The sequence below is a fragment of the Vulpes vulpes genome, chromosome 12 (genome assembly GCF_048418805.1).
Source record: "Vulpes vulpes isolate BD-2025 chromosome 12, VulVul3, whole genome shotgun sequence".
Lineage (NCBI taxonomy): Eukaryota > Metazoa > Chordata > Mammalia > Carnivora > Canidae > Vulpes > Vulpes vulpes.
Genome location: NC_132791.1, coordinates 139818466 through 139843566, shown reverse-complemented (window position 1 = coordinate 139843566; position 25101 = coordinate 139818466).

Here is a 25101-nt window from a genome sequence, read left to right as displayed (position 1 = left end):
AAAGATGCAATAGTTTCTAATAATGGTTGAAAAATGGGCTAACCCATTTGAAAAAAAAAAAAAACATGGATCATTTCCTCATTCCTTATACCAAAATAAATTTCAAAAGCATTAAAAAATCAAAGAGGATTTTTAAGAAATACTTTAGAACAGAAGGGAAAAAATGAGACCTTTAAAAAATAACCTTAATGTAATGAAGGGGCTTCTTTAAAAAGATTTTATTTATTTATTTATTTATTTATTTATTTATTTATTTATTTATGAGAGAGAGACTGAGAGAGCACAAGCAGGGGGAGGGGCAGGGGAAGAAGCAGACTCCCTGCTGAGCACAGAGCCCAGTGCAGGGCAACACAGGACTTGATCCCGGGACCCCGAGATCATGACCTGAACAGAAATTAAGAGTCTAATGCTTAACCAACTGAGACACCCAGGAGCCCCATGAGGGGGCCTTTTGTTTTTTTAAGACAGACAGAGAGAGGCAGAGACACAGGCAGAGGGAGAAGCAGGTTCCCTGCGGGGGAACCTGATGCAGGACTCGATCCCAGGACCCCTGGATCATGCCCTGAGTCAGAGGCAGACACTCAACCACTCAGCCACCCAGGCATTCTGAAGGGGCCTTTTAAGGCCAAGTGAAATTCATAAACTTAAAAAAAATTATTAAAGCTGGCTATATAACAAGTAATGTTTACTAATGAAAAAATTATCATAGGCAAAGTCATAAGGCAATGAACTCCTACAAAGAATTTTTGTGACAAATTTCACAAAGAAAGGCTTCATTTCCTAAACATATAAAGAAACATGTAAAAAAAATTTTTACAAAAAAAATTTACAAAACAATGGAAGTTATCAGATATCCAATAGAAAAAAATAGGAGGAGAATATAAACAGGAAATTCACAAGAAGAGAATTATTAATTAAAAGTAATTTAAAAATTCACAGTTTTAGAAATGAGAAACTTTTGCATCTATGATATTGGCAAATACACATAATGCTTCCTAATGCACAGTGTATGAACTGGTGTAATGAAGTGGCCACTCACTCACATGGCTGGTAAATTGAAATTAGTTTGGAGAATGATATGGCGGTATACATAAATTTTAAATAGGCATGCTCATTGACCCAGAAATTCTATATCTCATCATTTAGTCTCCACGGGGTTTCAGAGAGATGTACACTAGAATGTTCATTGCTGCAGTGCTTGTCATGGCAAAATACAGGAGACAACCTATGTGTCCATTATTAGGGGATTAGGCAAATAAGTATCTCTATACAGTTACACAAACATAAGGGGATGATATTTATGAACTGATATAGTTTTAAAAAAAACAACAAAACCCCCAAACCTCCAAATGTTTAAACAACAAAAAATCAAGGCATAGACAATATAGCTAGCTCCATCTGTAAAAAAATGGATAATGATGTGAATATTATTAAAAACCACCACATGAAAAAGAAAAGAAAAGAAAACCCCACCACAGGCATTCATAGAGCATACGGGTGATATGTGTGTGTGTGTGTGTGTGTGTGTGTGTGTGTGTGTGTGTGTGTGTTGTACTGTATGCAAAGAATATTTCTGGGCAGCTAAGTCGGCCGCAGGGAAAGGAGAGAGAAAATTCATATATGAGACACTTTTGTTTGTATCACTTTTGTGTTCTGATTTTTTTCCTAAGTGCAATATTAATTTTTAATTAAAAGCAGTTAATCAAAGGAAGCCATACTGAATGATGAGACATTGAGATCTTTAAAAATTAAGAATGAGTCATAAACCTCCTAAAGGCAGATATTATCTGTTATTAAAGTGTTCTTTACATGTCTTCTGTCTAGGAACTGTAACTGTTCCTATGATCTATGCATAAAAGTTAGTGTATAAAACATGATCTCAACTAGCAGGAAAATACACAAACATGTACAAACACACACACTCTCACACTTGGCAAAAAAAAAAATCTATACAGAAACATAACAAAAGTTTTAGTTAGGTGATTATCTGTTAGTAGATGTATGGGTGATCATTTTTTTCTTTGTATTTTTCTTTTTTCATATTTTGACAATTAGCTTATATGACTTTTATAAAGAGAAATAGTGTCAAATGACTAGTATAATTGAGATATGTATTCATGATCTAAGTTATATTTGAAGAATACATTCAAAATATATATTATAGTGAAAGAAAATGCACCAAAAGTGTTAACAAGTAAATGGCTCTTCTGAGAAAAGGGTTGTATTTTTTTTTTGCCTTCTTTCTTGTGTTTTCCAAATTTCTGCAATAAGCATTACTGTGCTTTAAATGGGAAAGATATTTTTAATGCTAGGCATAAAAATTAGGAACATCTCTTTAAGGCATAGTTGTTTTGTTTTGTTTTGTTTTGTTTTTTAAAGAAGCATCAGATTGTTGTAGGATTCCTGTGATTGATTAAACCAAATGAAAATTCTTTGCTATTTGGTGGAATCATTTTTCAGAAAAGAGGAGGAAAACATATTGAGTATGCAACCTTTTAAAATCTGATCAGAAAGTAGTCATTAGAAAGAAAATCTAGGGGTGCCTGGGTGGTTCAGTGGGGTAAGTATCTGACTCTTGATTTCAGCTCAGATCATGATCTCAGGGCTGTGAGATCCAGAGGTGTAGGACTCCGTGCTGAGTGTGGAGTCTGCTTGAGACTCTCTCCCTTCGCCTCTGCTCTCCAGTCTGCTCTCTCTCTCTCTCTCTCTCAAGAAGAGGAGGAGGAGGAGGAGGACAAATAAAATCTAGAGGATAAATTATCTACTTTGGAGAATATCTTTCTACTTTGAACCTTAGAAGGTACCAATATCATGGCATTTTCTGTATCATGCTTTCATATTGATTGGGACTAAATACATGATGTAGTAAATGCCTAAAGAAAGGAGAGCTGAGCATCACCTATCCCCAAGAGCAAATCAAATCTTTGTGATCCAAACCTGAAATAAATAAATGTCCAGGGGCCCAGTGGTAGAGCTATGGGATTGATGGGAGAGATAGCAAGAGAACTTACCCATTCATAACCCAAGTGAGGGAAGAACAGCCTTGGTTTTATATTTGAGAGAAAAGAAGAGAGAGACAGAGAGGACTATGGTCAGATAAAGCATAAGGCAATACGATTTAAAATATTTTAAGAGAAGATGCTTTTGTTTCTTTAAACTTTTTTTAATAGCATACCTGTTAATTTACATGATGATGAAAGCACTTAGCAATAGGCAGTCGTTTGGTGGAAGGTGCATGCTAGCACAGTATCGCTGCAAGTTTTTCCAGAGCCGCATTAAATTTGGTTTTACCGACTTGACTGACTCACTTGGCAACCACATTAATATCTCATCCTAATGAGAACAGAGCAGATGAGATGAGGCATAGACAGAAACAGAGCTTCTAGAAGGCATATTAAATTTTATGAAGCTGTGAGTATTAAATTGACATGCTTCAGGGGAAAATGGGAAACAATGACACCATTTTTTGGCAAATATCTTTTTGGTTATGCAATATGAGAAAGAACAAACACATGCATACCCCATACCCAAAGTTAGCAAGTGCCAGCATTTTTGTCACATTTATTTTGTTATTACTTTTAAGAAAATACATACAGTGTTATAAATACAGTTGGAGCCTCCATGTACCCCTCTCCTATACCACCTGTCTCTCCTCCTTAGCTGGACATCGCCGCTCTCCTTCGTGTTCATGTTACAGTATATGTCAATCTCCATAAATAATGTCCACCATCATTGCGTGAGAATTTTAATCATCTGCAAAAGTGTCATCTTATCCTCCCACAAATTGCTTTCTTCATCTCACACTGTGTTTATAGGACCCGTCAGGTTGCTACAGGAAGATCTGGTTCATTCATTTCAATAGCTTTAAAGCATCTGTGGATACAACACAATTTATCAATCCTTCTGTTGGTGTAAATTGAGGTCTTTTCTTTCTTTTTCTTTTTTTTGTCTTCTTCTTCTTCTTTTTCTTCTTCTTCTTTTCTTCTTCTTCTTCTTCTTTTCTTCTTCTTCTTCTTCTTCTTCTTCTTCCTCCTCCTCCTCCTCCTCCTCCTTCTCCTCCTCCTCCTCCTTCTTTTTCTTCTTTGTGTGTGTGTGTGTGTGTGTGTGTGTGTGTGTGTGTTAACAGAGAACACTGTCATGAATATTCTTTGATATATCTCCACATGCATCCACTCCGGCTTTTCTTAGGTCATAAAATTACTGAGTCCTAGGGATTACACAGCTTCAGTCTTAACAGATACAGCTAAACTGTTCTTTTTTTTTTTTAATAAAGATTTTATTTATTCCTGAGAGACACACAGAAAAAGGCAGAGACATAGGCAGAGGGGGAAGCAGGCTCTCTGCTATGAACCCAATGTGGGACTCGATCCCAGGACCCCGGGACCACCACCCAAGAGAAAGAGATGCTCAACCACTGCACCACCCAAGCACCCACCAAATTGTTCTTTAATTCAGTTTTATGAATTTATGAAGTAGTTCCATCAGCAAGCTGTCAGGATTTGTGTTTTCTCACCTCTTTGTCATTCAGAATTTCAAACTTTTTATTTTTTTTAATTTAAACTGTTTCCAGCATTATTGGAAAATAATTGCCAGAAGTCACTATATAAGTTCAAGGCATACTGCATGTACACATATTGTGAAATGTTTACTGCAATAGGTTCTACTACCATCCTTCTTCTCCTATAGATACAATAAAAAGAGAAGAAAGAACAGAAGAATAAAGGGGAAAAATTCTCCTTGTAATAAAGACTCAGGATTTAGTCTCTGGCTACCTTTCCATAGGTCATACTGCAGTGTTAGCTATAGTCATTGTGGGGTACATCCCATCCCCAGTTCCTACTGATCTTATAAACTGGAAGTTTCTACCTTCTTTTTTAAAATGTTTTATTTAAATCCAATTAGCCAAAATGTAGAACATCATTAGTTTCAGATGTAGAGTTCAGTAATTCATCAGTTGCAAATAGCGCTCAATGCTCATTGGAAGTTTGTACCTTCTGACTTTTTTCCTCCAGTTCCCCTGCCTACCTCTGGTAACCAGAGATCTGATGTCTTTTTTCTGTAGATTGTTTGTTTCTTTGTTTTGAGATCATACAGTATTTACTCTTCGCTGTTTGACTTATTTCACTTATCATATATATATTTTTTCTCCATACACAATTTCTTTTTCCATTCATCCTATGAACACTTACGTTGTTTCTATGTACTGGCTATTGTAAATAATGCTACAAGGAATAGAGGAGTGCAGATATATTTTTAAGTTGCTGTTTTTGTTACCTCTGGATATATTCCCATGAGTGGAATTGCTGTATCATATGGTAGCTCTATTTTTAATTTTTTGAGAATTCTCTGTACCTGTTTTCCATAATAGCTGTACCAATTTGCAATCTCACCAACAGTGTACAAGGGTTCTCTTTTCTCCACATCCATGCCAACATGTGTTATCTCTTATTTTCTTGATGATGTCCATTCTAACAGGTATGAAGTGATATTTCATTGTGGATTAATTTGTATTTCCCTAATGACTAGCAATGTTCAGCACCTTTTAATGTACCTGTTGGCCTTTTTCTAGATCTTCTTTGGAGAAGTGTCTATAGAACAAAGCAGGAGGTGTCACATTTTCTGATTTTAAGCTATACTATAAGGCTACAGTTATCAAAACAATAGGATACTGGCATCAAAACAAATAGACCAATGGAACAGAATCAAGAGCCCAGAAATGAACCCAAGCATATACAGTCAACTAATATTTAACAAAGGAGCCAAGAATGCTCAATGGAGAAAAGATAGTGTCTTCAATAAATGTTGCTGGGATAGTTGGATGCGCACATGGAAAGGAATGAAACTGGACCCACATACCACTTAAACCACTCACAAAAATTAACCTCAAATGGATTAAAGACTTAAATGTAAGATCTAGAACCACGAAACTCCTAGAAGAAAATAAGAACAAAGCTCCTTCATATGGATCTTGGTAATTTGTTGTTGTTGTTGTTGTTTTTAATACAACATCTAAAGCACAAACAACAAAACAAAAAAGAAACAAATGGGACTATAGCAAACTGAAAATCCTCTGCACAGCAAAGGAAACCAATCAACAAAGTAAAAAGTCAGCCTACAGAATGGGAAAAAGTATTTGCAAACCGTTTATCTGATAATATCCAAAACATATAAAGAACTCATACAATTAAATGGCAAGTAAATAAATAAATAACCCAATTAAAAATGGACAAAGGATCTGAATCAAACTTTTTAAACTTTGCCATTCTATTGGGACTGAAATAGTGCATAGTTTTTGTTTGTTTAAACTTTCATTCTCCTGGTTAAAAGTGACATTTTTTTTCTATGTTTATTGACCATTCAGGCTTTCTCTTCTGTTAAGTGTTCATTTTAATTTGGGTATTATTTGTATTTTTCACTAATTGGTAGAATTAAAAAAATACTTTCCTGACTCTAGTTCTTTGTCAGTTGCATAGGTTGAAATATATTTGATCAATCTGTAAAGAATATAAATTTGTTCCCATCGTATATCACTTCGCCTGTTACCATATGGAAATACTTTAATTTAAATTGAATCAGATTCATAAAAAAACATTTCCTTTCATGATTTTTGTTATTTTCTCTCATTTGAGGAATCCTGCTCTGTCCTAAGACATGATGTATTTTCTTAGATTTCCTTCTAGAAGTTCTATAATTAAGATTTTCATGTTTTGTTCGCCTACTCAGCTGGAATTTAATTTTGTGCCTGGTATAAAGTAGAAAACTAATTTCATTTTCTTGCTTATGAATAACCAATGTTTTGTGCTGCTAGTTGAATAGCAGTAGTCCTCTTACTGATTTGGGTTTGGTTTTTTTTTTTTTTTTTTTGGCCTTGGTTTTTTTTTTTTTCTTTAAGATTTTATTCGTTGATTTGATACAGAGAGAGAGCACAAGCAGGGGGAGCAGCAAGCAGAGGGAGAGGGAGAAGCAGGCTTCCCGTTGAGTAGAGAGCCCAGTGCAGGGGGAGCAGCAAGCAGAGGGAGAGGGAGAAGTAGGCTTCCCGTTGAGTAGAGAGCCCAGTGCAGGGTTCAATCCCAGGGCCCCGAGATCATGACCTGAGCTGAAGGCAGATGCTCAACCACCTGAGCTGCCTAGACAGCGCTCCTCACCAATTTATTATGCTACCCCTCTGGTCTTCTCTCACCTTCGTGTGTGTAGCTGACCGGTTACTGGAGTAGATCTGAGAGTAAGTCTCTTCTCTATCCCACTGTTTTATCTATTCTAAGATTATTATCAACCTTTATTAATATGGTTTATAAGAAATTTTATTCAGGGGAAGGCTGAGCCCTCTCTTCCACATCTTCCAATGCCTTGCTATTGTGCTATTTTATTTCCTCATATGCATCTTAGTTTCAGCTTCTCAATTTCAGCAAAAGACTGTATCTGAAATTTAATTTGAATCGCATTGAATTTACGAGCTGATTTGGAGATTTCACCACCACGCACCACTGTCCATTTCAAAATGTATACCTAGCTCGGATCATTAGTTTAACAATTATTACTGAGTGCTTACTACATGCCAGGCATGGTACTTGGCATCAGCTAGACAGCAGTGGAAAACAAAAGGGACCCAAACCCTGCCTTTGTGAAGCCTACACAGATAAGTGACTAAGCAAGAGGCTAAGTATGTAATGACTTGGTAAGTGCCTAGGAGAAAATACAGCAGGCAAGGGGGGGAGATAGAGAAGCTGTTGAAGGGGAAGGGACAGTTTTCATTAGGCCTGTTTATTCCATGGTGTTCAATCAAAATAAAACAAAAGCTATTCTAGGTGTTTCCTAAAGAACATTTATTTACCAAATCCAATTGAAGAGTTGGGGTATCATACAAGAAATTATGTGAGGCAACCCAGAAGTTAGCAAGAGCTGAAGGGTTTCACCTCCATTAAGGAAATACATGAAAAGTGCCAAATGTATCCCTTGTCTCTCTGTCAGTTTACCGTTACGAGGAGCTTAACATAGTCTCAACTGCTAATTTGATGGGGGCCATTGGTGTGTCACGTACGCAGAGTCCTCCATTACTAAATAAGAACTAAACTATAAGAGCCAAAGTTCTCAGGAATTAAAAGCAAAATTTCTGTGAGTGGGTGATTAAGTTCCATCATGACTTCCACCTCTTGATTCTTGGACTTATTTCAGCGACTGGGAAAATGACACCATATATTGGCGATTGCTTCAAAGCGTATGCCACATTCTGTAGGGCAGCTGGAATTAGAACAGAAGACATCAATCAGGATCCAATCAGGAGACAGAAACTATTCATTAATTGGAACAAGGTAAGTTTCACATAAAGAATCATTAACTATGACAGAGAATTGGACAAATGAGGGATGGACTAACGTGAAGTGACAAGAACTCTAAATAAGATGGGAATACAATATGTAATGAATAGCTGCCACCCCAAATTGAATTTGGAGCTGAGTGGCAACACCCAGATAGCTGGCACACCAAGTACTCAGGAGGGCATTCTAAGGTATTATTAGGCCTGCAGCTTGTAGGTGATGGAGAACATAATAAGAATCTTTTCCTGCACTTTTTTTTCTCAGGGAAATGTGTGCCTTGGTCAGAAGCATTTGGGGGTGGAGGGAAGACCACCATGATAATGAGTAAGACACTTTACCCCAAGCAAGCACAAGTGAGACATTTAAATAATTGTGACTCTGCCATATGCTGTAGGACACTAATACTGTCCGCCATCTTGCAAGAAGGTCACACAACTCAAACACATGAGCACCCCAATCCCAGCACTGCATCCTAAGAGTTTTATTTCTTGGGGTTCCTTTGGGTACCAATAACTGTAGTAGCCAGTGTCCAACTAGAACAATGGAACCCCTTGGAATATTTAACGCCAAAGACATTTGATTTAGGTATTTGTTATGCAGGTTTTGGACAAGTTGAGATGTTGTGTGGGAAGAAATGAGGTCACCTAGACAGAAGCAAGAGAAGGAAGCCATTATCACCCCCAGACTGGGGGACAGTGGAGTGATGAAGTATAACTGGTGCTGGGGACTGGCATACTTCTGGGGAAGCTCCTGGTCCAAAGGAACTGAGGCCATACCACAGTCACAGTCACTGTGGGAGGTGACACCCAAGTCAGGGATGGGCAGGGGACACACTGGCTTCTCCATTCCTCCTTCCCCCCAATTTCCGATCTTCCTTTTTCCCAGCTGACCACAGAGCCTAGAAACAACAGCCCGCAGGTGTCAACATCTCTAGGATAAAGAAGAGAGCAGATGAAAGGTGAGTAGTGGATTGGGACACAAACAGGTTGAGGACTGACACACCAGTCATCTGTAATTTTTTTTTTTTTAATATCAAGGTAAGTGTGGCTCAGCCAAGTTGGTGAACCACTGGTATATACTAATAGTAGTGTATGCTCCTAGAAGGCAGGGACCTCATCTTTTTTTTTAAAGATTTTTTAAAATTTTCTTTATTCATGAGAGACACAGAGAGAGGCAAAGACAGGTGAAGCAGGCTCCATGCATGGAGCCCAATGCAGGACTCAATCCCAGGGCTCAGGGATCACAACCTGAGGCAGAGGCTCAACCACTGAGCCACCCACCCGGGTGCCCCAGCAGTGACCTCATCTTATTCATATTTATAGTCCCAGAAATTATCACAATATCTGGCAATGTAGTAGATACTCAATAAAGGGCAAATGGCTAACATGATGAGATGCTCTGTAGAGGTGATAGAGCTGGGTGAGGAGGTTACAAGGGGATTTGAAGAAAAGAGGAGTCAGAGGAAGGCAATTTAGACGGGAAGGAAAGCATAATATGGAGAGAACAATACACAGATTAAACTGGTTACCTTGCCAGGACATCTCCCAGTGTGCAGGGGAAGCAATGTGTTTGCTTGTCAGGCTACTTAACATTCCATCCAGAGAGGAGATGACGGTGGCCAGGTCGGGATGGTGGCCTTGGAGGCAGAGACAGGTACATACATATCACATCTATTGTAGAGATCAAACCAGCCTTGCTGACTTCATACCTCCTGGGATATAGAAATGAAAGACACAAAACCTGGCTTTCAGGAAGCTTGTGATCTAGTGGACAAACAGTTGGCAGAGGAAATGCAGTCACAAAAGCCATAGTGCAATTCTGACACAGGTCCAATCACTCACTCATCAGCTCACCCTGATTGGTTCCTGGGGATGCTGTGACACTGTCACATGCACCTTCTCGAGACCATGTGACAAGGAGAGGGCTAACCATGTTTGACTGACATTCAGGTTTGCCCACACTGATAACAGCAGCATCTGTTTTCCATTGAAATGGCTTTTTAACCTCATCCTATTGAATGCAAGAGACAGTGGGACTCGTTCTCTATTCAGCAACATAATAGATCATATTATAGACACACACACGGCAATCAGTAGGTTAGAATTTTTCTTTCCAGAGAAACCAATGTACAACATTATGTAAATTTAAGGCATACATGCTGGTTCGATGCTTTCTTTTTAAAAGTTTCATTTATTTATGAGAGCGAGAGCACACACAAGCAGGAGGAGGGACAGAGAGAGAAGGAAAGAGAGTCTCAAACAGACTTCTCGCTGAGTGTGGAGCCCAGCATGGGACTGGATCCCATGACCCTGAGATCAAGACCTTAGCTGAAATCAAGAGTTGGACACTTAACTGATGGAGCCACCCACGTGGTCCTGATTTGATGTACTTTCATATTGCACAATGATTGCCACCATAGTGTTAGACAACACCCCCATTATGTCACATAATTACCATTTTTTTTTATTGTGGTGAGAACTTGTAAGATCTACTCAGCAACTTTCAAATATATAATACAGTATTGTTAGCTGTCATCATCATGCTGTACAATAGATCCCCAGAACTGATGTATCTTATAACTGGAAGTTTGTACCCTTTGACGAGCATCTACCCACTTCCCCCATTCTAGTTTTGTCTTTCTTATACTAGAATACTAATCATATTTCCCTATACTGACTGATTTTTTTTTAAACACAAAAACAAGGGACGCCTGGGTGGCTCAGTGGTTGAGCATCTGCCTTCGGCTCAAGTTGTGATCCCGGGGTCCCGGGATTGAGTCCCACATCAGTCTCCCCACAAGGAGCCTGCTTCTCCCTCTGCCTACGTTTCTGCTTCTCTCTCTGTGTCTCTCATGAGTAAAAATAAAATCTTTTCAAAGAATAAAACACAAAAACAGCAACACAAAGGTTGACATTGTTTGCACATATCAGAAGAGTCTCATTTTTTTCCTTTATTCATAATCATAATGAATAAAAAGCAGGATGAGAAAAGATTGAGAAGAGACCTCATATATGCTTGGTCTCAATGGGGGTGGGGCTCTGTCATAAACATCTTGGGCTTTATTCAATCCTAGAATTTTAGGTATGTGGCAGTTACCCCACGTCTTTAAGAGCAGGATACCATGGTCCAAATCTTCCACTATCTGCAACTTTCTCTTAAAATTCAGCCCACATGTTCCTTTATTAAATTCCTTCTGAATATTTGGAATTTCACTTTTGATATCACCCACAAATGTTTTTCTTCTTTGGTTGTTCATTCTATTAGTGGCTATTGTCTCATCCGTTCCATCTTCCCTTAGTGTTCAGGAAAGAAATGTGGTTTGTATTAATATCTTCAATTTTCTTCATAAATCAATATTTGGAGTCACTTAATTATCTGTACTACTTTTCTTTTAACTCTCTGCTATTTACTACATTTGTCAAACGCTTCTCCAAACAAATGTTTTAAGATCGTCATAGGTGTCACTGGTGCCACTGGTATTTATAGGCATCTCTAAAGAAATCCTTTACCAAAGAAGGTGACAGCATGGGGGCAAGGAATAGGAGAACATTTCTCTCTAGAGCAAGAAACTAAGACTGCTGGCACAAAAATGAGCAAGGGCTGGACACTCCAAGCAGTTGTCCTAAATGGTTAAAGGATTCACTGGGGGGTACAAAATCCAGCAGATAATTTAAGTGAAGATACTTTTCTTGACCAAAAGGATTTTTAAAAGGAGCAAAATTATGGGGAAGAATCAAGGCAAGGTGGTAGCCATATGCCATGAGGAAGTTCTGCCAAATACAATAAAATCTGAACCAAAGCTAAGGAAGATAAAAGAATTTGAGAAAATCCCCCTCCCCTGATTCCCAAGAGAATAATGCAATGTTGTAGGAAGCAAGAGGGAAGCTTTCTGGAAAACCATTCTACTATCCTCTTTTGGAAGAAAGAGGCCTGGAGGTTGAGTGGATCCACTGGTGGTATGATGAGAAAAAAAAGAAAGAAAAAAAGCTATCATTTCTTGTTTTGTTTTGTTTTGTTTTGTTTTTTAAATCAAAAGAGACTACACATGCATGAGTGGGAAGAGCAGAGGGAGAGGAACAGAGAATCTTAAGCAGGTTCCACTCTGAGTGAGCGCAGAGCCCAATGCGAGGCTTCATCTCACAACCCTGAGATCATGACCTGAGCCAAATTCAAGTCAGACGCTCAACCGACTGAGCCACCCAGGCGCCCCTCAGGAGTCTTTTTAGTTACAATAACATATAGTGAAATGTACAGATCCTATAGTTGATGAGTTTTTAAATAAATATGAGGAAAATTTGAACATTTTCACAACCTGATAAATGATCTTCATTATAACACCATAGATTAGCTTTCCTTATTCTTAGATGTCGTAGATATGTGATCATTGTGTTTCTGGTTTCTTTGGCCTAAAATATTACCTTTGAGATCTAGCTCTGTTGTTTCAAGTATTAGTAGTTACTTTTTATTTCTGAGTGATAGCTAATTTTGTAAATATAAATATGGTACAATTTGTTCATTCACTGTCCTATGACATGGATGTTCTGAATTTTCCCAGTTTGAGGCTATTATCAAATTGTTGTATAAGTATGTAAGTTTTTATTTACCTTGAATAAATACCTAAGGGTGGAATTGATAGTTTGTAGGGTATAATTTTGCTTACTTTTCTCAATTTAGTTCTTTTTTTAAAAAATATTTTCTAGTTTTCTGCTGAGATTTCTTACTTTTTGATGCATTGTGACCATATTTTCTCTTATGGCATTAAGTGTAGTTATAATATCTGTTTTAAAATCCTTGTCTAGGGAGCACCTGTGTGGTTCAGTGGTTGAGTATCTGCCTTTGGCTCAGGTCATGATCCTGGGGTCCTGAGATTAAGTCCCACATCAGGCTCCTCATAGGGAGCCTACTTCTCCCTCTGCCTATGTCTCTGCTCCTCTCTTTGTGTCTCTCATGAATAAATAAATCTTTTTAAAAATAAAATATAAAATAAAATCCTTATTCCAATCCTAATTCCAATATTTGTGTCACCTTAGGATTGACCTCGCAGATATTCTTTTAAATTGGGAATGCATCACATTTTCTGGTTCTTTGTATATTGAGTAATTTGGGATAGTATCTTGAACATTGTGAATGTAATGTTATGGTGGCCCTGGATTCTCTAAAATGCCTCCTAATAATGTTGATTAACTGTTTTTGTTTGTTCATCTTATTAGTAATAAACTTGGTTGAAGTCATAGTACAAACTGTCTCTGGAGTAGCAAATCAAATCTCAGTTCAGTTCTTATATCTTTAGCTGGCTCCTTTCAGCTTGCCTCACACATATATAGTTCAGAAGTTAAACAAAGTTTTGGCAGATTCTATATAGAGAAATTGGTGCTCTCTCTCTCTCTCTCTCTCTAGCTATCTCCTCTCCAGGATCCCTCATTAGTTTTCAGGGGCTGCGATTGCCTCAATTTTTATTCCTTGGTTCCTTAGAGAGACCATTGGAATTTTGGCTGTGCCAGATGATCCTTATTGTAAGCTCTTCCCAGACTTAAAAAGTACTGTCTCCACCCCAAAAAGTAAATTTTCCTTACAGCATTCTTATCTTCCAAGTATTGAATCTTTATCAGAATGTGAGCTTTTGTTCATCTCTAGTGCCTTCAAGTAGTTTGTATTTTATAATTTGTCTAGAGCTTATACTTGCTATTTATAAAAGGCTTTTTCTAGTAGTTTAGTTGGCCATACCAAAAGTAGAAGTATGTTTTAAATTTTGAGAAATTGTGTTATATAAAGTATTCAAACCATTTCATACTCCCACTAACAATGTGTGCAAATTCCAATTGTTTCCATGTTTTCCCAATATTTGCTATAATCAGTCATTATAGTCATTTTGGTGGTTATGAAATGCATACCATAATGTAATATACATTTCCTTGATAACAGGTAATGTTAACTGCTCTTATAATTTCCTTAGTGAATGGACTTCAAATTTTTAATTGGGCTGTTCATATTTTTACTGTCTATTGTAGGATATATTTGTATATTTTGGATAAGAGTCCTTTGGTCAGACATACATAATGCAAGTATTTTCCCAGACTCTGCCTATCTATTTATTTTCTAATGGTGTCTTTGATGAGCAGAAGTTTTAAATTATGATAAAGTTAAATTTATCATTCCATTCTTTATTTGGGTAGTGTTTTTTGTGTTTTGTCCAAGAAATTTTTGCCTTCCTCAAAGCAACTAAAGTATTTTCTTACTTTTTTCTAGAAATTTTCTATTTCTGACTGTTGCATTTAAAGCAATGATATATCACAAATTATCCTTTGTGTATGGGATAATAAAGGGATTAATATCCACAGTATATAATGCATTATCATTTTTATATATTAGTCACTTGTGTTTGCTAAAATTTTGTTAGGGCATATTTAATCTGTGTTTATGAAGAATATTGGTCTGTAACTGCTCTTTTTGGAAAAGGTTTTTATGTAATACAATTAATATAATTAATTATACAATTAATTTTGAAGTTCCTCTCATCCTCTATCTTCCATGAGTTTAGATAAAATTGGTATTATTTCTTCCATGAAAATTTGTATATGTGCTGCTGAAGCAAGCACATCTTCCACAAAAATTTGGTAGTATTCATCATTGAATCTATGTAAACCTGCAGGGATATGGAGCTATCTAAATTCTGTTTCTTTATGTGACCAGTTGATATATTTTGTTTATCAGGGAACTTGTCAATTTCATCACATTGTTCAATTATTGGCATAACCAAGTTTATCATCTCTCATTTTTAGAGTCTGTAGGATCTGTAATAGTATCTCCTCATTCCTTCTTGATCTTGGTAATTTCTATTTTCTCTTTTATTCTTTATCAGTGTAGCTAAAGCTTTATTATTTTTATTTTTTAGAGGCCAACTTTCACTTTATTTTCTATGTTGTTTAGTTTTGGTTTTATTGTTTTCTGTGCTTATTTCTTGTCATTTCATTTCTTCTACTTTTGTATTAATTTCCTCCTTTTAGATCCTTGAAATAGAAAATCAGATTATTTATTTTATAATTCCCTTTGTAAGTATTTAAAACTGTAACATTCTCTTCTAAGCAATTTGTTAGCTTCATCTCATGGTTTTGATGTATTTTAATTATCATTCAGCCTAAAATGTATTAGAAAATAATATGCATTGTAATTTCTTCTTGGACTCCTTATTTAAAGTGTGTTGCTTAATATGTAAATATTTTGCATTTTTAAAGTAATTTTATGTTATTAATTTCTAATTTAATACCATTGTGATTAGATAATATATTCATTATAAGACTTGTTTCATGGCCCAGCATAGCAAAGATAGCTGTGTGGGGACAAATATATTCTATGGCTAGAGCTCCTCAGACTTCTTATTTGCCATACCAAACCACACATACCTGTTAAGTTTTTCAAAATTCCAATTAGAGTCTCCTTACTCTCTTTTATGGGGCATTTTTCCCCTACCACTGTTCTGCCATGAGAGCAGCCATCTCTTTTTCTATGGAGATTCTTGATTTCTGATGTTTAGTTCACTTAATTTTCTCTTTGATTGTTTCAGGAAAAAAAAAAAAAACAACAAGAACAACAACCCCATAATGTGTAGCTAATTTGGCTTGTTTGGTTATCAGTATATGTGCTGCCGAAGCGAGCACTTGTTTAGTTATCAGTTGACAGGTGTAGTCTCTTCTAACTTTACACATCTTAAGGAATTGGAACTCCCACCTCCAGGTGGTTTTGGGGGACATGGAGGAGAAAGTTTAGGGATTTTTCTTTTTTTATTTATGTTTTCATTGTAGTGAAGTATACACAACATAAAAATTTACCTTTTTCACCACTTTGAAGTATGCCACTCAGTGGCATTAAGTATATTCACATTGCTGTGCAATCATCCCCGTCTGTCTATCTCTGGAACTTCTTTATCTTTCCAAACCTCTTAAAAAACAACTTTCCATTTCTTACCCCCCTACACCCTGGAAAATACCATTCTATTTTCTGTATCTATGAATTTGACTACCCTAGTTTCCTCCTATAAGTGGAACCATACAGCATCTGTGCTCTTGTGACTCACTTAGTGTAATTTCCTCAAAGTTTATCCATGCTGCATTATGTGCCAGAATTTCCTTCCTTTTTATATTGAAGGCTAAATAATATTCCGTTGCATGTATATGCTACCTGTTTTAACCTGTTTATCTGTCTTGGGCTGATTCTGTCTATTTGTTGTTATGACCAATGCTGCTAAGACCTTGGGTGCACAAATATCTGTCCATGTTCATGAATTCAATTCTTTTGGGTACATATCTAGAAGTAAAATTGCTGGATCATATGGTAATTCCATTTTGAATTCTTTGAGAAACCATCTTACTGCTTTCCAAAGAAGCTGCACATCAAGAACTTCTTAAAATCAGTATAGAGCTTAATTTTAGTTGGGAAACTTTATATTTGGAATGGGAAGAGTAGACATTTGGAATGACATAGATTCTGATGTACTTGCAGTCATTTCTATATACCAGCAGTTTCAGAAACAAAAGACAAATATGTATTTTCTAAATAATGCAATGCCATATCATTTTAAAGTAGATGATCAATCTGAGAGTACAGGGACATCCTCTCAAAGGGAAAGGATATTCCTCAGCTTGGCAGAGATGGTACTTTGTGATATGGGTACATAAAATGTAGAAGAAAAAAATGTTTACTAAGTTACTTATCTTCTATGACCTCCTCTCATCTCTAGGCTACTGGAATTCTGACCAATCATGTATACTTACACCAGCCATCTCTCTCCGTGCTCCATGCAGGATTTTCAAACGGAGCCCAGATAAACAAGGAGGAAACCCAAAGTAAATAAGTAAATTTATCTACACTATTTAGTGATAAATAACAAGACTAAGACAAAATAGATTATATTCCATTCTAAAATGGCTAAAATAAAACAAAAAGAAAACACAATGTAGCAATAGTGCAAAATCTGCCAACAAAATATAAGGAAGTGAACATACACAGCAAAAAAAAAAAAAAAAAAAAAAAGATGAAGAGTATGCTTCTGAAAAAGACTTATTTCAGAAACCATGGGAATGGTTAAAAGAGTAAATGTTTCACTTTTCAATATAATTAAAATTGATGGGCTTTATGAAATGAGGAAAGAGAAATGAGAGGACAAAGGACTCTATGGAAGGAAAGACAACCAGTAGTGCTGAGACAAATAAAACCAAAGTGAAACCTGAAGAAACAGTGAGAAGCATAAATTAGGACAGCATCAAAAATCATGTAGAGGCGCCTGGGTGGCACAGTGGTTAAGCATGGAACTCTTGGTTTCAGCTCACATCATGATCTCAGGATTGTGGGAGCGAGTTCTGGGTCAGGTTCTGAGCTCAGCTAGTTTGCTTGAGTATTTCTCTCCCTCTGCTCTTACCCTTCTCCTCCATTCCCTCTCTCTCTCTCTCTCTCTCTCTCCTTTCTCTCTCTCTCTATCCCTCTCACAAATAAATCTCTTAAAAAAAGAAAAGAAAAGAAAAAATCAAGCAGAAGATCCTAACCAGAATGCAGAGGATGATAAAAACAAAAACAAAAACAAAAACAAAAACAAAAACAAAAACAAAAACACAAAGGCAATTAGCAGAAAATTTTCTTAATGTGTGATATTGTTTAAAACAAAAACAAACATCAAAAAAAAAAAAGAGTGAAACTAAGATGTATCTTTGTGAACTTATTTAATTTTAAGAATGCATTATTTAGTCATTTAGATCTAGGTTTCCCAATCTCAGCAATATTTACATTTGGGACCAGATAATTCTTTGTGGTGGGTGCTGTCCTACACACTGCAGGATCTTTGGCCTCAGCCCACTAGGTGCCAGTAGGACCTCCTACTGGGAAAAATGTTGTGGGACCCAAAATGTCTCCCACAGGCAATATTGGCCCTGGTTGAGATCCACTTAAGTACAGTAAGCATATCATCAAAAAATACAACATTTACAGCATTATGCACCAAAAGTCTGGGAAGCAGGGTTGATAGCGTTCTGAAGGAAATCAAATACGCTTCAAGAATTTTCTACTCAGTGGGAGTGCTTGGGTGGCTCAGTTGGTTAAGCAGCCAACTCTTGGTTTCAGCTTAGGTCATGATCTCACCGTGGTGAAATGGAGCCCCACTTCAGGCTCTGTGCTCAGCAGAGAGTTTGCTTCATATTCTCTCTCCCTCTCCCTCTAGTTCCAACTCTCTCTCTCTCTCTCTCTCTCTCTCTCTCTCTCAAATAAACAAACAAAATCTTAAAAAAAAAAAAAAAGAATTCTCTACTCAGTTGAGTTGTTCAATGATTTGTTCAGTAGAGCTCTTAAAAATCAGTATGAAAACATGCATGCACCTGCAATAAAATAAGCAAAGACACAAAAAGAAAATTTATAACAGAAAACCTCTGAATGTGGGAGTTAAAAAATAAATCCATTCAAATGATCTTAATACCATATTAGTGTTCTAATATGGGTTCCAATCTCATTCAGGCTGACTTTGGGCATGCAATATTTCAGATTCCACAGAATCACCCATGTCAGGTTACCATAATCGTCATGATAATTATGAGCAGTATCCAAACACACCAAAACATACCAGGAGAATCAGCTAACAACCGAGGCTGTCCGCTGTTAAGGATGGAGTGCAGTGATCCCAGCAAACCCTGGACTCAACAGTTTGATTCAACAGCTCACATGAAAAAAATCTCTCAGTTACATGAGGAAATCTAAAGCACTAGAATATGATTTACAAAAATTAAATTGGCAAGGAATGTGGCAATAAAGTTGTCTAATGTGTTCCAGGGTGATGGTGGGGAGATGATTTAAAATAGCCAAGGGCAAGAACGATTTAAAATCGGCTGCTGAGCAGTGAACATTTTCAGAGCTGTCTGAGTCTTGGGTTGGGTGTACAGCATTTTAGTTCAAAGGCTGTAGTCCATTTCAGGGTTTGACAGGAAGAAGTAAGAGGCCAGCTGAATTCTTGCCAGAGGATATAACAAAGAATTCAGAATCCAATACCCAGCCCAGCTCACACAAAACAATGGTTCCTTTTTCCCTTGTTTGAAATGCAAACCAGTCACTTTTCTGTTCCTACAGTTGTAACTAATGAAATCATCTTTGCAGAGCTCTTACAATAGCTTCCCTTTCTATCTCTGGGCTGCCCTTTCCTTATTTTTCTTGCTTCTCCTTTCTCCCAGAACTCAGGTCTCTAAGACCAGTTATGGTGGCTGTCAAAGAAACACCGTCCCCAGGACACATTGCTCTTGGTCACTTCATTAGCCTGAATCCCAGAGTGAGACTGCTGCTGCCGCTGAGCAGAGCCAGGATAGGTAGCTTAAGTAAAAAATGAAATTGTGATGTTTTAAGCCGTAGTTATTTGAAGTGTTAGTTATTGCAGCGTGATTTAGCCAAAGCGGGCTGATATAGAGGAGATGCACCTATTACTGGAATTAAGACACATGGCACAAACATGCTCCTAGTGTAGCATCTGGCATGCAGTCAGCACTCAATAAATGTTTGAAAGAATGAATGCAAGGAAAAGATCTGGTATACAGTGCCAACCTTGTCATTTGCAAGCTGTGAGGCCATCACTTAATTTCGTCCGTGATTAAGGATACAGTTAGCTGCTCTGTTTGCCACAGGTATTGTTGTGATGGTCCAAAATGAAGCATTTGTTAAGGCACAGAATAAGCTATAAAGTGTACAAATGAATTTACCTATTCAAGTCAGTGATAATAGTATTATTTCTATCCCATTTATGCACAAATTGCATATTTTTCTCTTGCCTCTAAACAAGGCAGAGAGTGGGAAAATGGATGTAAGTATATGGAAGTCAAGATGCCTAGTGCCTAAATCTGGATAATTCCTCAAGTAGCTGTGTGCTCTTGTCTCTGGACGTCAGCGTCTTTATCTATAAAATAAAGGAGTTACACACCAGATTCTACATGAGTTCCTTTTCTAGTTTAACATTCTAGGAGGGATTTCATGTGGTCACAGACCTTACGAGGTTGGACTCCACAAAACTGAAATGGCAAATTGATCTGCACGGCCCCTCCATGTCTTCAGTTGGGGCTACATCTGCCAACATTTCTAGATGAAAAGTGAACAATGGTTAATTGCCCAACTGCTTCCAAATGTCCAGATGTTTGGCATGGGGACCTAGCATGTGAATGATTGACTAAATTACTTCATTTTTCATCCAGGCATTTTGGCTTGGTTCAGATGCAACCTCTCTCTCCAGCCCTGGAAGTGAATCCTGCAATAGTGGGGGGTGTGGGGGGTGGGGGGAGGTTTGAGGTGAAGAGCAAGAGAGAAGTATGGGTTTTGAACTCTTTTCCATACGCGGATAAAAGATGACTCAGACTTCTTATATATAACACAGGTAAAGATGTTTTCACGCCATCCCTTCAATGCTTCTACAATGATCTCTCCATTCAAATAGAAGAGGCATAACTCTAGATGCTTGAGGCCTCCAGAAAATGTAGTGACTAATGAAATCAACAGGCAGATCCATTCCAGCCCAGCCACCAGGTTAAGTCAAAGTAACAGATAAAAGAAGTGAATATCTGATAGCAATCTCTTGCTTTTGGCCATTCTTCTTCCTGCTGTCTCTACATACTTAGCTATGCGTCTGCCTCAAGGCTCATTTCCTTATCTGTAGCCCTTCTTATTTATCATCTTCAGAAATCGATCTATTTTCATAACTTCAGTAATAACCTCAACATAAGTGTCAAGGGAAGGGTGGGTTTGAACCTAAGCTGTCCAGAACTCCAAAGCAATGTCTTGATGTCCTTGGGAAAGGAACATATTGAAACCATTAAAAATGTGATGTAACTTCCAAACACCCACGGAAACAGTTACATACATTGTGAAGCACAATGTTTATATTTGTTTGGTGAAAGTAAATACGGTAAAGTCATGTCAAGATAGAAAAACAAAGGAAATGAAGAAAGGCCGTACATTCATTTTAACAAATATTCTGGGAGCACTGTGCCAATGTGCCCTATTGGGACTCTAGTACTCAAATACTGAGTAACAAACTACCTCGACACCCTGGGTTTAAAGCAGTGCATATTTATTTAGAACACGATTCTGAGGGCCAGCAGTCAAGCTGAGCTCAGATGGGCAATTCTTCTGGTCTTGGCTGGGGCCACTCACGCAACTGCAGCCAGCTGCTGTGTTAGCTGGGGCCGAGCTTGTCTGCTGTGGCCTCCGTTGAAATAGCATATCTCTGGTCCCCATAGTCTCTCATCTTCCAGCAGGTTGTCAAGGCCAGCTCTCAAAGTAGCAGGCAGTGTTCCAAGAGAGCCCAGGGGAGTGTGTGAGGCCTCTTGAGGCTTGGACTTGGAAATGGCACACTTGGGGCACCTGGGGGGGCTCAGCTGGTTGAACATCAGACTTGATCTTGGCTCAGGTCTTGATCTCAGGCTTGTGAGTTTGGGCCTCAAGTTGGGCTCTACACTGGGTGTGGAGTCCACAAGAAGAAGAAGAAGGAGGAGGAGGAGGAGGAGGAGGAGGAGGAGGAAGAGAGTAAGGGAGGAGGAGAAGGAGGAGAGGAAGGGGAGGAGAGGAGAGGGAGGAGAGAAGGAGAAGGGGAAGAAGAAAAGAAGAAGAAAAAAATGGCACATGATCTCTTTCATCATAGTCTAGTGGTCAAAGCAAATCAAATGAGCTCAGAGTCAAGGAATAAGGGAATAAGAGTCAACTTTTTGAGTTTGTAACACAAATCTACATAGTGTGAAGGAATGGGCTAGACAGGAAAACAAAAGTACAAGGTAAGCATTCCAAGTGGAGGGACCCCCTGTGATGCAAACAAGACCCTTCTACCAGTCAATGACTCTCTAGTAACAGTTGTTGGAGGGACATTGCTGATGAATCTCCTGCCATCACCTGCAACTCAACATTTCCCAAAGGAAAATGATCATCTCTTGATTCTCTTATAATTCTCACTGTCCTTTATTTTTTTTTTTAAATCATTCTTAGGATTTTCTGTGTTAGAAGACTTACGGTGAGCTTTGGCCTCACTCTTACTCAGTACTTGTTTATATTTATATATAAGGACTTATCTTAGAAGCTGAAATTCCCTTTAATATTTACAAAGATTCTGGGACCTTCCTTTATCGTATGTGAAAGAGAGCCACACACACAACAGGATTATCGCAAGAATTGAATGAGACAATATAAACAGATCTGTTTAGCACAGTTTCTGGTGCACAGTTGATGCCTGATACATGCTCATTCCTTTGTAGGGATACGTAAGAAATTTTATTTTATTTATTTTATTTTTTAAAAGATTTTATTTATTTATGCACGAGAGACACACAGAGGCAGAAGCACAGGCAGAGGGAGAAGCAGACTCCCTGCAGGAAACCCGATGGGGACTTGATCCCAGGACACAGGGATCATGACCTGAGCCCAAGGCAGATGCTCAACCAGTCACCCAGGTGCCCTAGAAATTTTAAAAACACCTTTTGCCACTTCACATTTATTTTTATATCAAACTGATATGGACACATGGCAAGTGGAACAAATGCTGTCAGCGTCACAACCCGTCCTTGGGCCCTCCTCCCTTTCCTTGGTCCTCATGACTACTGACCAGCTGTGTCTGCACCCTCCTAGAACCACAGCAGGCCGGCTCTGTCCTTTCCTGTAGAGTGGGTTAGAAGGGCTGGGAAGTTCGCAGAGTCCAGAGAGGAGCCCTCAGCCTGTTGGGGATCAGTATATAAATCGGCCCCTCCCCCCAGCTCCCTTGCTTCTTAGGTAAGGTAAGCACGAGATGTTTGGATTATTCTGTTTTCTAGTCTTCCCTGAGAAATAAGTCTAGTTGCCAATGCATTAGATGCTTTAATAGTTTAGTCTTTATTGGTCCATCTTCCTGTCTGTATCATTACTCCCACCACCTTGCAAGTGTTCCTTGTACCTCCCTCCCGGTCCCCGGGCTCCCCTCCTTCCCCAGCCCCAAGGAGAAAACTTGCCTCCAAGATCTGGCTGCTTAAGATTTACTCTGGGGGAGGAACACCCGAGTGGCTCAGTGGTTGAGTATCTGCCTTTGGCTCAAGGCATGATTCCGGGGTCCTGGGATGGAGTCCCACATCGGGCTCCCTGTAGGGAGCCCGCTTCTCCCTCTGCCTCTGCCTCTGTGTGTCTCTCATGAATAAATAAATAAAATCTTAAAACAAAACAAAGCAAAACAAAAAAAGATTTACTCTTGGGGTACCCCAAACCAAAACATGAACAGTTAAATAGCACAGAAGAGCCTGTGATAGAAGCCAAGGTTCCCACTCCTCAAAGATAAATTATATTTCTTTCTTCTGGTTTAAGTTCTTTCTGTGGTGACCTCAGAGCTGTAGATAAAATGCTGATAACTCTGTTTTTTGATTTAGCCATTTTAGATGATATCTATAGACTCTTTAATATGAGAGATGAATATTCAATCACCTAGGATTCTACTCTCAATCTCAAACACTTGACATGTAGATTTTTCTATTTGGTTCTGTTATTGGCTTCATTTAATTTTAAACAATCTGCTTAACTCTCTATTTCTCAGTAAGTCAACTTTCAATGGTGTGTATTGACACCCCACTCAGTGAGGTTAGGGGAATTCCAGCATCTTTCCTGTCCCAAATTCCATTACCTAACTTCTCGCAGCTACATCCTTATCCATAGTGTCCCTTCAGTCGGTGGTGGTGGTTGTTGTTGTTGACATTAACCTCTCCCACAACCTCCAGCAAGCCTTCCATGCTTTGTCCAAAGATTCTAAAAGTCAAAAAACAATACAATATAAAATTTTAGATTTTTTAAAAAATTTATTCATGAGAGACCCAGAGAGAGAGGCAGAGACACAGGCAGAGGGAGAAGCAGGCTCCATGCAGGGAGCCCAACTCAGGACTCGATCCCGGGTCTCCAGGATCAGGCCCTGGGCTGAAGGTGGCGCTAAACCACTGAGCCACCTGGGCTGCCCAAAATTTTAGATTCTAAAAGCTAAGGAACTATCTATCACACACACACACACACACACACACACACACACACACACACATATATATATCGCAATAGTGCAAATATTGTGTATATTTTTTAGAACGTCCTTCAAAATGTTGTTTTTGTTTGTTAACAGTTGTTAAATACCTGCCACGTGCCACTAAGTAATGAGGGTTCAGTGATATATAAAACACTCCCATCCCTGGCCTCAAAGGAACAGATAGGATGGATAAAGTTAAGCAAATAAATAATCACAAATGTATAAGTGCTCCAAAGGAAAAGCACAGGGTATTTGGAGAGCTTCAGAAAGAGGTGTGATATTTATTCCAAGACACAACAGAAGAGTAGATTTTATAGTGATTAGTGTGATGTTTGAGCAGGGAGTGATGGGGACAGAGGGAAGAGCCAATGAAGTCCCTGACACAGGAAAGAGCTTGACAGCACAGACTGATGATGGTAGTAAGTTTTGGGTCCTGTCTTGAGGACTTTGGATTTTGTTCTGAGCATGAGAGGAAATTCAAACGATACCAGGAAGCTCAGGAGGGGGATTTAAGACTGATGGGGGACGCCTAGGTGGCTCAGTGGTGGAGCCTCTGCCTTTGGCTCAGGTTGTGACCCAGAGTCCTGGGATTCAAGTCCCACATCGGGCTCCCTGCAGGGCACCTGCTTCTCCTTCTGCTTGTGTCTGCTTCTCTTTCTGTGTCTCTCATGGTTAAATTAAAAAAAAAAAAGACTGATGGTAGAACCAACAAGGATGATTGTGGCTAATCAGTGAGATCACGTAGATTAAGTTCTCAACACA